This window comes from Pteropus medius, unplaced genomic scaffold (genome assembly GCF_902729225.1).
Source record: "Pteropus medius unplaced genomic scaffold, Ma_sr-lr_union100, whole genome shotgun sequence".
NCBI classification, from domain to species: domain Eukaryota; kingdom Metazoa; phylum Chordata; class Mammalia; order Chiroptera; family Pteropodidae; genus Pteropus; species Pteropus medius.
In genome coordinates this window covers 1008927-1017282 of record NW_024345861.1, presented here as the reverse complement: position 1 = coordinate 1017282, position 8356 = coordinate 1008927, and the positions used below count along the sequence as shown (strand labels likewise).

The 8356-nt window shown below is 41.3% G+C and overlaps 1 pseudogene; it reads right to left on the bottom strand.

Moving 5' to 3' along the window:
• Positions 1 to 6089: 6089 nt before the first annotated feature.
• Positions 6090 to 7479, bottom strand: LOC120612248 (DDB1- and CUL4-associated factor 12-like protein 2; annotated as a pseudogene).
• Between the last annotated feature and the right edge of the window lie 877 nt (positions 7480 to 8356).

The following is an 8356-nucleotide window of genomic DNA, read 5'->3' as shown; positions in this document are numbered from 1 at the left end:
ATAGTCAAATGGAGGGGTAACTCACATAGTTAACTGCATTACAATCTGATAAAAGCTATAGTAAAGAGATAATAAAGATATAAAAAAGCTAAAATAAAGATAATAACAAAACATTCACTATGGAAGCATGAAGAAGTTAAGTACTTATTCTGCCTGGAATGTCACTGAAAAAAAAAAAAAAAAAAAAGAAGGAGGTGGGAAGGGCATATGAAGTAAAGATCCGTGCACGTGTAAAATAACAGCTAGCTGTTAAAGAGCCCTCTTTCCTGAGGACCAATCTGACATTCATGGCAACTTCCTGAAACCACATTGTCCTTTCACTGAGGCCTCACTCCAACATAGATATCTCTAAGTTTGCAGCAGGGCAGTAGGCAGCCTGTTTAGTAGATTTTAAAGTAATATCTCTGAAAGCAAACACCTGTGGCCTAGACAGTCTTTCCTTCACATTAGTGCATGTCATTCTCACGAAACTGCATCTCTGGGTAGTTCGCATAGTGACATGTTTAATGTAGCTGGGTTGCCCAAGAAATGCAAAAATTAGGAAGCTGTCAGTGAAACATTCAGGAGGGTTTTGCGAATCGCCTTCTAAAATCACTCTAAATTAGCAATTAATGAAAAAATTTTGACTTTTATCTGGCTGAGTACAACTGGATGAAAATTAACCTGTGGAAAAATATTTTTTTTATTGTTAATACAAGAGTACATTTAAAAAGATAATTTTTCCAGACAAGTCATCTCAATTTATTTCAGTGGATATCCTTGATTCATAAATTATTTCTCCTCAATTAAAAAAAATAAATTTAATCCAAAGATTAAAGAGAAGGAACATAAACTTTTGAGTCAACAACATGCTTGGGGAGAAATATGTGAATATGTAGTTAGAGGTAAATGGAACTAGCATTCTTATGCATACTTATAACTAAGGTTTTCAAGGTATTGGTGATAGGTAATTTATATATAAAAATATGTATTCCTTTGCTTATTTTAAGTGAACTATAGGTATAAGTTTCCTGGAGTGCTGATATGTTTACTTTTATAATGATTTCACACTCACAGGTTACACAATTAATTGTACTTCTGTAGATCACTTTGTACCTAAACTAGAAATAATTTTAAAATACTTAAATTTCCACATAATATAAGTACATACATACTTAGGCTACTTAGTTTCTTAAAAGGAAAAACATGTGATTTGGCATCCAAAGTTATACCCTAAAGTTCTGGTCAAGATGGCAGAGTAGGTAAATGCTGTGCTTGCCTCCTCTCATAATCACATCAAAATTACAACTAAACTACAGAGCACCCAGCTTTGGGAGTTGCTTGAAGCCCAGCTGAACAGACGTTTTACAACTGCAGAATACAGAAGAAGCCACTTAAGACTGATAGGAAGGGTGGAGATGCAGAATGGGCTGGTCCCACACCCACTTGTGGTGGTTGAACATCAGGAAAAATATATCAGCTGTAGAGATCCCCCTTGAGGAACAAAGGGCCCCAGCCCAAACAGGGCTCCCCAGCCCAGGGTTTCAGTGCTGAGAAGAGAAGTTCCCACAATTTTTGGCTGTAAAAACCAACGAAGATTGTGGTTGATTGAGAACGAGGGTGGCTGGAGTCACAGATATTCCACTTAAGGAGCCTGTGTGCTGATGAACTCAACTGCTCAGAGCTCCGGTGCTGAGGCACCAGTGACATTTTGGGAGGCATGACATTATCTGGCTTCAGCACCAGGGCTGGAGGGGCAGCTTTTTCTCAAACAGAAGTGCTAGCAGAAGCCCTCACTCTTCCTGGCATGTAAACTCAGGCAGCTGCCATAGCTGAATCTCCATCAACTTGGCTAACACAGGTTGCCCAACTCTAGATATTCCCTGAGACACCGACCCACCTAAATTATAGGTCCACCTAAGCCGCTTTCAGTGGCCTTTATATACAAATGACCTGTCTTGGTTCATGCTGTGGATTTTATTAAAGTCTCTCAAAGATTCTCAATACCCAAACAAGCACTGTCTTCCCTGAGCACACCCTGTACCGCTTACTGAGGAGCCCTAAGTCTGGTACTAGCAGCAGCCGACTTTGGTTTGTAGCTTGGCCTCTCAATGCACCTCCAGCTCAGTGCGGGTGGCAACCATCTGCAGAATGTTTGGCGATGCTTGACAAGTGGCCTCAGGTAGGGTACAGGCTAAGGCTGAACCTGGTCTGTTGTGGGGCTCCTCTTAGGAGGTCCTGGGGCCAGCACAGCTGGTGGCCCGCTTCACACCAAGCCAGAGCACCAAGTGAGGCTGCATGTGAGGATGACACACACCAAGGGCAGACTGGGCAGGCACCAGAGTTCTGCTAAAGCAAGTCTTGCACTGTGGGGTCACTCCCTGAACATCTCTTCCACTGTGGTCAAAGCTGCTCCTCACAATCATTCAGCATGAGGGTCAATCCCTCCCACTGACTTGCCAATAGCAATCAAGGCTCTAATATGACAAGAGGGCACACGAAAAAACATTAAATGTACACAGTTGGAGCACCTGGCTCAGGAGACCAGGGAGACTGTCCCACTGAACCCGCAGAACACCTATTACATAAGGCCACTATACTAAGACTAGGATATATAGCAGTCTTATGTAATAGATAGAAATAAACATAAGTAGGAAGCCAAAATGGGAAGACAAAGAAACATATCGCAAATAAAAGAACAGAACAAAGCTCCAGAGAAAGAAATTAAAAAAAAAAAAAAAAAAAATGAAGACAAGCAATCTGCCACATGCAGTTCAAAACACTGGTTATGAGGATGCTCAATGAATTTAGGAAAAGAGTAAATGAACTCAGTGAGAACATTAACAAAGAGATAGAAAACATGAAAAAAGAACCAGTCAAAATGAAAAATACAATAACTGAAATAAAGAATGCATTAGAGGTAATCAGCAGTAGATTAGATGAAGCAGAGGATCGGATTAGTGATTTAGAAGATAAGGTAGTAGAAAACACCTAATTGGAACAGCAATAAGAAAAAAGAATCCAAAAAAAACAAAAGTTAGAATAGTTTAAGGGGCCTCTGGGACAACATCATTTGCATCATAGGGCTACCCGAAGGAGGAAAGAGAGCAAGGCATTGAAAACCTTATCATTATTTGAAGAAATAATGATAGAAAACTTCTCTAACTTAGTGAAGGAAATAGACATACAATCCCAGAAAACTCAGAGAGTCCCAAATAAGATGAACCCAGAGAGACCCACACCAAGAAACATCATAATTAAAATGCCAAAGGTTAAATAGAAAGAGAGAATCTTACAAGCAACAAGAGAAAAGCAATTAGTTACCTACAGGAGAGCTCCCATAAAACTCAGTTGATTCTCAACAGAAATCTTATAGGCCAGAAGGTATTGGCATAAAATATTCAAAATGATGAAAAGTAAGGACCTAAAATCAAGATTACTTTATCTAGCAAAGCTATCATTTGGAATGGAAGGACAGATAAAGAGCTCATCAGACAAGAGGAAGCTAAAGGAGTTCATCAACACCAAACCAATATTACAAGAAATGTTGGAGAGACTTCTTTAAGAAGAAAAAAAAAGGACCAGAAATATAAGAAAATTGCAATAACAACATATCAATAATTACTTTAAATATAAATGGATTAAATGATTCAATCAAAAGATAGAGGTGGTTGAACGGATAAGAAAACAAGAGCCTTACAATTGCTGCCTACAAGAGATTCACTTCAGATCTTAAGGCACACAGACTGAAAGTCAAGGGATAGAAAAATATATTTCATGAAAGTGTAAACAAACAAACAAAAATATCTGTTGTAGTGGTATTTATAAAAGACAAAATTGACTTTAAAACAAAGGCTATAACAAGAGACAAAGAAAGACTCAGAAATCCTACTTCTGGAAATTTATCCGGAAAAAAAAAAAGCAAAAAAAAAAAAAAAAAACTTTCTACTTTTGAGAGGAGGTATATGTGCATCCACAATTTCATTGCAGCATTATTTACAATAGCCAAGATATTGAGGTATTCTGAGTGTCTATCAACGGATGAATGGATAAAGAAGTGGTGGTGAATATATACAATGGAATTTTACTCAGCCGTAAAAAAAAATAGAATGAAATCTTGCCATTTGTGACAACATGTCTGGGCCTAGAGGTATTGTGCAGAGTGAAGTAAGTCAGACAGAGAAAGATAAATACCATACGATTTCACTTACGAATGGAATCTAAAGAACGAAATAAACAAAGAAACAAAAGAGAAACAATTTCTTAGATACAGAAAATAATTTGATGGTAGCCAGATGGGAGTGTGTTTGGGTGGTGAAAAAATAGAAGGGATTAAGAAGTTCAAAACCGTAGTTACAAAACAGTCATGGAGATATAAATTATAGCATGAGGAATATAGTCAATAATATTGTAATAACTCTGTATGATGTCAGATGGGTACTAGATTTATCAAGATGATTATTTTGTTAGTTATATAAATGTCTAAATACTATGTCATATACCTGAAGCTAATATAATATTGTATGACAACTGTAATTGAAAATATTAAAAATATATATATATATATATATATATATATATATATGCTCACTCTCTCTTCTTATATATATATATTTTAAAAAGTTTTATGGAAAACTTTTTAAAGACACACCACAATACTAATTCAAGGTCAGCACTGCCTGGACAGTTTTGAGGAAGAGCCAGTCTCCCTTCTCACTTCCAATATTCTCACATATGGAGAAGTACAACCTGTTTTCCAAACAATCTGCAATTTGTATTTATCTGAGCTCCAAAGTGCTTTTCTTCAAAATTCGCCCCATTTATTTTAAATCTCCAGCTCATATTCTTGAAACAAATTCCTTGTGTCCTTGATAACTGTATATCATTACATGCAGATTGTAATATCACTACTTTTTAACAATATATTCTTTCTACTTTAAGTAAGAATCTTAGAAATTCATAAAATAATATCTAAATTTTAACTTTACAGATTAATCTTTTTCAGAAGGAGTAAGAACTGGGCTTATTTTACTTATGTACAGATTTTTCTTGTGAATTAACTGTTAAGCAGAATTGGAAATTTTAAAGTATGCTCAAATATAATATTCGGTATTAAAAGAGCAACAGTGAAATTACCCGTTCTATATCCTGTATCAGTATACATTCTTCCCAGCCTGCCATAAATTCTACATTCTTACATTTAGAATCCCTGCTTTGAATGATGGCACTGAAACTCTGTGCAAGTTACTTAAACAGGAAACATTCAAAATGTTCAAAAAGGCTTGATCGTACTAAGGTAAGAAGTGAAAAAATACACTGTCATTTATCTAACAACCTTAAATAAGGGTTGATGAAAAAAGATTGATTAGGTTTTTAGCTTAATTCTGAATATTCAATCAGCAGAACTCTTGTGTTCCTAAAGTGTCCTAACCAATTAAAATTATGGTACAAAAAAACAAAATTCTGTGGCAACTTTCTTTCAATGAGAATAAACATTTTTAAAAAGCACATTTAGCACCAACAACTTACAAACTATAAGCACTAAGACTGCAATTTGCAAAAAGAATGTTTCCAAAAATTGGTAATCTTGAACTTGGAATGTATTTTCCAATTGAAACAATGCTATATAACTATGGCTAGCTTTCCAGAACAGATATACAAACCTCGTTTTTTTAAAAACTGTTCTTAATGTATCATCTATCAGAAATGAAAAATAACTAAATCAATATTACTGTAATAGTGGTAACAACAACAAAAAAGAAAAATATATGTATAATTGTAAAAGCATGACTGCATAGCATGAAAGAGAATATTTAATGACTCATATAGAGAACACAACTAAGAATTACCAAAAATCTTAGGAGAATTCAAAAAGATGGTGTTGGAGAGGTGTAGAAAAGTATTAAAGTCAAACTTTTGATTGCTTGAAGGACAACTCTCCCTCTCTCTCCCCCACCCCTCTCTGCCTAATACATACACTAGGCATAGGTAAGTTGGGCACGTTCCACCTAGAGGACAAAAGCTACACAGTTAAAAGCACAAACAGCTATGAAGAAAAATGAGAGGGGACTACAAGAAAAATCTGGCACTTGGAAGACACCAGTCCATCCTTACCTCCAGAGGCCTGTGTAGTTCCCATGGAGACCTGAAGGAAGAGTCCTCTCATCCACCAAGAGATTCATCTAGGGCCAGTTGTAGCAGTGAGTGTAGAGAGCATTGGAGAACTCATTCATGCCACTGAAGTAGTTCACCCACAGGTCATCATGGTTGAGCTAGTCTCTGCAAGAGGTGAGCTTGAGCTTTCTCCTTGTGGGCCCAAGGGAGGAGTCTGGGCTGTCTGAGGCCTTCTCCTCCAGGAACTTCTAGGAGCGGATATCATAGAAGAGTAAGGTGCTTTGGCCCGTGCCCATGGTGATGATGCTTTGATAGAAGCTCAGCGAGTGCACACCTGTGCCACCCTCTCCGGAACACAGAGGCAGGATGTTCTGATGACTGTGGTGCAGATCCAAGAAAAAGACATGGGACTGGGATCCCACCGTGTACAGGGACAACTAGTTGCAGTAAGTCAGGCATACCTTCTCTCCACAGTAGGGCAGCCCGATGGACAGCAGCCTGGACAGGGTGCTCCTGGCTTTCCACAGATAGAAGTGGCCAAGTAGGGACACCACCCCGAGCTCCTAGTTCTTGCCACTGAAGGCCAGGGCTTGCACCTTGCAGTTACTGGGATTGGTGCTGGCCCTAGGGATGGTCTCCATGTCCCTCGGATGGATGTAGGAGTATGCTGGGAGCTCAGTGTCATTGTGCCAGGCTATGTCGGCATTGAACATATTGGGATCCATCTTCCACAGCACCATGGTGCTGTCGTGGGAACCGCTCATAGCCACTGTGTCACTTATCCAGGCGATGGCAAAGATCCAGTCTTTGTGACCGTGGCGGTCTCCCAGGCACACGGAGCCAGGGTGGGCAGCTGGTAGACCGCCAGGCTCTTGAGGTTTTTGCCCCCGGTGACCAGAAGTGTCTTGGAGAGATTCAGCTCAATGACGTGGATGCTGCAGCTCGGCTGGGTTCTGGCCAGCCCGACTCCTGATTTTGCAACAGAGGAATTGACGTGATCAAGCCCAACTGCACGTCCACCACGAAGAGCGTGTAGCACTTGGTGCTACGCACCACTTGCCTGGCGTTCAGCCACTGCGATGCAAACACCTGGTTGAGGGAGTCCAGGGCCAGCTCCCGCTTGCGAAACAGCTCTGGCAGCTTCTGCAGAGCGTAGCCGCGCAGCTCATCCTAGAAGCTCGGGCGCCCCACGTGGCTCTGCGCGCCCCCCTCGTGGCCTATTAGGTAGTGCACCAGCAAGCGCATCGTTGCTGTCCGTTTCTGCTTCTTGGACAGCAGTGGGCCCTCGCCGTTCACCGCCTTCAAGCCCGATGACGACGAACTAGCGGCGGCTGCCTCGATGGCGGGCGCTTTCAGCTTCCTGCTACCTGTTTTCTGGTGGACCATGGTGGGCAGCGGGAGAGTGGCGGTGGCGGTGGTGGCGGCGTCTCTCAGTCAGCAGGGAGTGCGGGCTCTCAAGGGCCAGGAGGCGGGGTCGACAGTGGATCCCGGAGCATACTGAGTCCAGCTGCAGCGGCTGCGGGGAAGGAGGCGACGACGTCCAGGTGAAGGGGCACAAGGGCCAGAGCTAGCTTAGCGGTGGCTTCTAAGGCAGGAAGTGTGGCCAGCAGCACGGCGGGAACAGAGTCTGTGTGAGAAGTGGGCCACGCAGGGGGCCGAATGGGCGGGGAGCGGAGGCAGTGTGGGGCGTGGGCAAGGAGCAGGTAGTCGCGGTGAGACAGAGTGCATGATCCGCGGGACCCGAGATGTACTGAGGACTTGAGAGCCAGGACCCCAAAACGACCACGTGCATCTGTTCTGGACCCCCACTAAGTGACACTGGATTATTTCACAACACTCTGGACAGGAGGCAAACAGTCTTATTATAATCACTACTTAAATAAAATTTGAAACCTAAAATATAGTCAAACAGGAGGCTAGAAGGAGCCTGGGCAACTATACGAAGAAACAAATGTTCATTTAATGCAATTATGGGAGACATTTGGCTAAGATTACACCTTGAATTTAGTGAGGGATGGAGGGTGGCAGCTTCAGGTAGACTCTCCAAGTTAGGTTTGTTCGGCAGCTGCTCCTTTCTCAGCCCCTCTGCCAGTATCTTAAAACAGTTTTTGACCACATATACATACTTTTTTTTCACCTTAAGTCTCTGAGCTTCCTTACTGGAGTGCCCTGATGGATGTGTTCCAAATGCAGATCCCCAGGCCCCATTTTCTGGCCAGGGTGATGTCTGGGGACCCTTAATCATACACAGCCTGAGAATATG